Source organism: Gobius niger (genome assembly GCF_951799975.1).
Source record: "Gobius niger genome assembly, chromosome: 10".
Classification (NCBI taxonomy): domain Eukaryota; kingdom Metazoa; phylum Chordata; class Actinopteri; order Gobiiformes; family Gobiidae; genus Gobius; species Gobius niger.
The window spans coordinates 31,420,449-31,426,532 of NC_136861.1; positions in this window are offsets into that span (position 1 = coordinate 31,420,449).

Consider the following 6,084-nt stretch of genomic DNA (forward strand, 5'->3'; position numbering starts at 1 on the left):
GGGGTGGAACGAGCCCAACCACTTTGGGAAAGAGATCAAATACAGCCCACTCTTCATTCTTCACTCCCTATCATCTGGTAGCGTTGGCTTTGACCGGGGAGTTTATCACATTATTGCGACGGTATGAGCCAGCTAGCATTACGGTCATTTTCCTACTTTTATGTTACAGTCCGACATTATCTTTAATTTTTATAGGTCGAGGGGTTCGGTCATGTCCCCGCTTTTTGTCTTCCTGCCGCCTTGTTTTTGTTAGTGTCCATTTTGTATGGACTTTTATGTTATGAAAACCGAATGAAACTATGAACTATGGGCTTAACGACTTCCGTGATATTAAAATAATGGAACTGCAAACAAAAGATTTGAAATGAAACAAATGTGGTTAAATAAACATCACGTATACTCTTGGAACATGCTCTGTCCTCTCTCTCTCAATGAACAAACCTACGAGACTTTTCAGAGGTCCGGAGCCTTCTCTCCGGTGGCGTTGTCGGTTTGGTTTATCCATTTTATTTAAATCCTGCTAAATTACACCACCCCCACTCGTCTTGCCACACTAACATGAGCTTCCTGGCTAGCATTGTCTGTTTTTTTTCTTTTCAGTGTTATGGGCTGTTGAACCACTTTGGTACGCATCAACTCGTCTAAGCTCAGGTAAGAACATATCACAGTATGGAAGAACTGTGTGCCCTCAGTCGCGCAAAAAGACCAAAGATGTTGTTTGGATTTGACCTCTCCCAGTGTATTCTTACGGCTCCAAACGGGGTTAAGTTAGAAGCGACCAGACAGGTACGCATCAACTTGTCTAAGCACAGGTAAAAGCATATCTCAGTATGGAAAAACGGTGGCCTGTTCCTGTAATGCTAGCAAAACAACATATCATCTTCAGTTCATAAGTTACAAATACACGTGGTAAGTTCCTTTTTCCATCTTCTCTCAAACGGCAAAAATCCTGGATGTGTTGAAAATGTCGACTGGTAACGAAATCCAATCCAACAGCAATGAAAACACTTTGCATTTTAGTAGTAGTGGGTGAAAGTCAGAGTTTAGTTAGGTTTTATTTGAGCAATTCCAAGTTCCAATTTGTTAGAAAAGAAAAAGAAACACAATAATGCCCAAAAGGGAGTAGGCTGAAACAAACAATGCTTATTTATGCCTACCCCTTTCAATGTATTTACATGCTTTACAACTGCCGTTCTTTAACATTCTGGTTTGTTCTCTGAGACCAGCTCATTATGGTACAATTAAGATGTACATAACCATGATCAACATATAGTTTAGGATATAGATACATAATCATAATCAAAGATAGGAAATAAGTTTACATAGTCTTCTGATGTATAGAATCAGGTTTAGAATAATGCCTTACATTGCCATCTGATGCTGCCCCATATAGCAGTGGTTCCCAACGTTTTTTGTCTTTCGTACCCCTTTGGCCTTTCAGTGGTCAACCATGTACCCTCTATCTCAAGGGTGTTACAGTTTATTTAGAAAGTAATTACTAAAAGTGGCGTTTGTAAGAAAAAGGACAATGTTGCGGTCAAAATAAACCTCAAATTCTCCCAAAGCAACACATTTTACTGAGTTTACCACATAGTACCATCAATGCCATATTTATATATGCCTGTACATGGACAGTACATGCATATATAAACATATAGTTTCCTTCTTGTGTGTCTTAACTGTTTTGTCATCTGTCAGTACATTTCAATGTGTCCTGATCTATGCGTTAAAAGAAGCAAGATTTGGGAAGCTGTTGCCAAAAGGGGGCGCCCTTTGAGCACCAGCCCACCTCCTGCTCAACCTATTCGTCATTGTACATTTGGAGGAGCCTTTGGGTGTCCTGGTCCATGCATTAAAAGAGCAAGATCCCACTCAAGCACCGGTTGCCTCTTGCTTGCCCTAGTATTCTGCTGTATGTATTTGATATATTAATTTGAATAGCGTGGAAAGTAACAAGGACAGTCACATGGAAAAGCAGACAAGAGGCGACAACAACTGCAGCACAGACAAGTTTACATTCCTATTGTATTCTTGAACGAGTAGGTTTTTGTAACATACATTTAAAGTGCTTAATAGTCGCACATCCTTTAGGTTTTCATCCAGTTTATTCCGTCATTTTCCACCACAGACAGTCATACACACACTCTTTCTGTTTAATTTGCTTTTGGGTAGCGTTAATGGCTCAATAAACGGTTATAGAAATTTGCTGATTTATTCAAACATCCAGGAATGAAATAAAAGAGGACTCCAGTTAATCTGCCAGAAAAGTTGCAAATTTAGCAAAAAAGGGCCACATTGTTTTCTTTCCAGGACGGCCCGGGCCAAGTACAATTCTGAAACAGGCTACCCAACAAAGCAAACGCAATAGCAGCAGTTATGCATTGCCTTTCACTATGTCAGTATGTTTTTTTGTCACCCTTCTTTGTGCAATGCATTTGGATTGGACTGGCCTGAGTCAAGTTGCAAAGTTTTCCTGGAAATGGGGAAAACAACACTTTAGCCCTTATATAAATGAGCTGGACAGGATGCTTCTTTGGTTATAATAAGCCTTCTAACTGACAAAGTCAGTTGGAGAAAAATGAGACAGTTTTCCGTTTGCTTGGAGATATGTTTCTCTTTGGGGAACAACAATGTTATCACAGGGATAAAAGTTTGGTTTCGCAGGGATATGGCGACTTATTACGACTGCACATTTCTTTGTATTTTGTTTCGTTGTATTTATTTTCACTTTTTCCATAATATATTTCAATAGTAACTTATCAGTGTTTCTATTAATGAACCGGCCAGTGTTTCTTTTCAGACAGAGCTGCGGTTTCAGTCCCAAAGTCAAACGGGAAAAGAAAAAAGCGAGCGTCCTTATCTGTGCCGAGGCAGAGGAGGCTGTGCCCCGGCTCATTTGCCTGCGCCCGGAGCTCACCTCGGACACCTTGCGCTGTAAAAACAGTGTTTCGTAAAGTCAAATCGGCCCGAAGGTTCCAGTCCATTCTTGTTTACGTTGCATTTGCGTTCGCCTCTCCGGTCTGAGGCGTGCCACTTTTACAAGACAAATTCTGAGAGGATGGGGAAAGCTTGTTTGCAGCTCTCCATGGTTTCCCTGTATTGACAGATGGGTTTCATTTACAAAAGTTAGGTTTTAAAATGTGTTAAAGCCTCCATTTTCATTTATTTTGTCATGGTATAGCTTGGTTAGTCTTAATGCTGTTCATAAATACTCAGGTTGTACATTCTCATATCAAAAGTGGACATTCAGAAGTACTTTACAAACGCCCCCTACAGGACACATCAATGTTTGCTTTACTCTCAGGCCGTCTCTGGAGTCTCATCGTAGCATCCACGGGCTCATATTCAACTACAAAACTATGTTGGGTCACACTCCTCCCTCTGAAAGGTATAACACAAGTCCTCTTTTAGCCTTATGTCCTTTGGCTGCTGCTCATGAGTGGAATTCTGCCCAAATAAAGTAAACCTGGAATCACTGCTCTCACTCTCTCAGACTCACGGACGTTTTTAACAAGGTTGTCATTTTAATCCCTGTATGCTGTTACTATTTGTTGTGATTGTTTTGTAATCCATTCACTGTCCCTTTAAGTGCACTTTAAGCACTTTTATTGTCCATCATACCGTACTACACGCTATTTACCATGAACATAAATATATTTAATTGAAATTTGATGTGAAAGACACACACTAAGTGACACACAATCATGAAGTGAAATGAAATGTATACATGATTAGGATTTTTTTTATGAATAAAAAACTGAAAAATGGGATGTGCGTAAGTACCGGGCCCCCTTTCCTTTTATCCATCCATCCATCCATCCATCCATCCATCCATCCATCCATCCATCCATCCATCCATCCATCCATCCATCCATCCATCCATTCATCCATCCATCCATCCATCCATCCATCCATCCATCCATCCATCCATCCATTCATCCATCCATCCATCCATCCATTTTCTTCCACTTTTCCGTTTCCAGGTCGTGAAATCACATTGCACCAGCCCCTCATGGCTCCTCCTGCAGGTGGTGGGTCCACAGAAGGACGGCCTCACGATTCTAGCAGGGCCTGTTGGTCTCTCATAAGGGAATTCTAAACCGCTCTTTGTCTGACCCGTCACCTAGGACCTGTTTGCCATGGGAGACCCTACCAGTGGCACAAAGCAACAGCGACAACGGAGCTTCCAGGATCATTCGGGTGCTCAAACCCCTGCACCACGTTAAGGTAGCGGTTCCAGGAGGGGCCCTTTCCTTTTAGTGCAACCACTTTCCTTCAGAAGTTGAATGAAGATTTGTGAATGATCACATGTTGACCCAATGACTAAATAGAGTCTACCTGTGTGTGATCTAATCTCACTTCAAATACAGCTGCTCTGTGATGGCCGTCGTCCTAAATGTACTGACCGTGTGGCTTCAGGCAATGCCACTCTGTCATAAGGCCAGATTTGTGCAGTGTGGGACTAATTGTTGTTCTGTGGACAGTTTCCCCCACCTGAGCTGTAGCTCTCTGCAGTCGATTTTCTGAGCGGATAAAAAGGGGTACTATATTGTAAGGCGTAATAACACCTTAGGAGCACTTCGACGTCCTTGCAGTAAAGTGAAGATATTTCTGCACGGACGTTGAGGTGCTCCTGGGTGTTACTCTAAGCCAGGGGTGCCCAAACATTTGCGTCCAAGGGAAAAAGTGCCTGTGGGTCGCGGGCACAAACACGGCGATGTCAAGTGTGAAACACATATAACTGCAAATAAAAATTGTTGCTTTATTTTTTTTCCCCGGTGTCCTAGTGGGAAGAGGCCTCGTGGAAGGCCCAGGACACGCTGGTGGGACTGTGTCTCCGAGCTGGCCTGGTGTCGCCGGACCAACGACTCTAACCTCTTGGTGAATGTAGTGAGTGGTTCGTTGGTGGTGGGAGGGGCTGATGGCACAGACTGTGTTGAAGAGGCCAAGGCCTGTGTTCGTTCAATCATGGCGCATTATTTAAGTGCTTATACATACATATTATGCTCGCTAACTTGAAGGAATAATGTATTCTTTTGCAGTAGATAGATAGAAAGAAAGAAAGAAAGAAAGAAAGAAAGAAAGAAAGAAAGAAAGAAAGAAAGAAAGAAAGAAAGAAAGAAAGGGGGAGGGAGGGACAGAAGAGAGAGAGGGAGGGAGAGAAAGAGAGAGAGAAAGAATAAGAGGGCGGAGGGAGAGAAAGAGAGATAGAAAGAGAAGGAGGGAGAGGAAAAAAGCCGGAGAGGGAGGGAGGGAGAGAAAGAGAGAGAGAAAGAGAGGGAGGGAGAAAGAAAGAAAGAAAGAAAGAAAGAAAGAAAGAAAGAAAGAAAGAAAGAAAGAAAGAAAGAAAGAAAGAAAGAAAGAAAGAAAGAGGAGAGGAGAGGAGAGGAGAGGAGAGGAGAGGAGAGGAGAGGAGAGGGAGGGAGGGAGGGAAGCTGCCTTCTCCTTTGATGAGGCAAGTCCTTCTCACTGAAGTGTAACACCCTCGTCTACCTTTAGAGGGCAGTGCACATCCAGATTTCAATTGTGAGAACGCTTCAAATGACTAACTGTGAAGTGATTTCTTTCAGTGCTTAAGGAAATAACTAATTTGGTTGAAATGAGTAAAAATGCATTTCTTTTTTATTGTTGTGACATTCTCGTTACAGCATCATTTCACTCCACTGTATTTGATTTATTCATTGCAAATAATTGGCCAAATAGGCACTAGATTTATAGAGTCACGTACTTGTGATTTTCCAACATGTGATGACAGGGCATAGAACGTTCTCAGGCTCTGTCATTGTGGTTGGCTGTTTGGAGCTCTGCCCACCACTACAGAGTTGTTACTATTTGATTTGTCCATTCATTTGAGGTTCCGTTTTAATTCATATTTAAGTAGGCACAGTTCCAAACGGCCGATTGCCAACCAAAAGTCACATGAATAAGAATGGTCTAACAAAAGTGTGGAGTTTTTTTGAAGTCCAGAGTCTCCAGGGTAACAGTAAATTCACTCTCTTCGGTTTTTACACTTCAGGACAGACACCGTGAGTGGCAGTGACATGCCACCCCAGAGCGCTCTTTACTTTCATTTAAAAGGCTGAG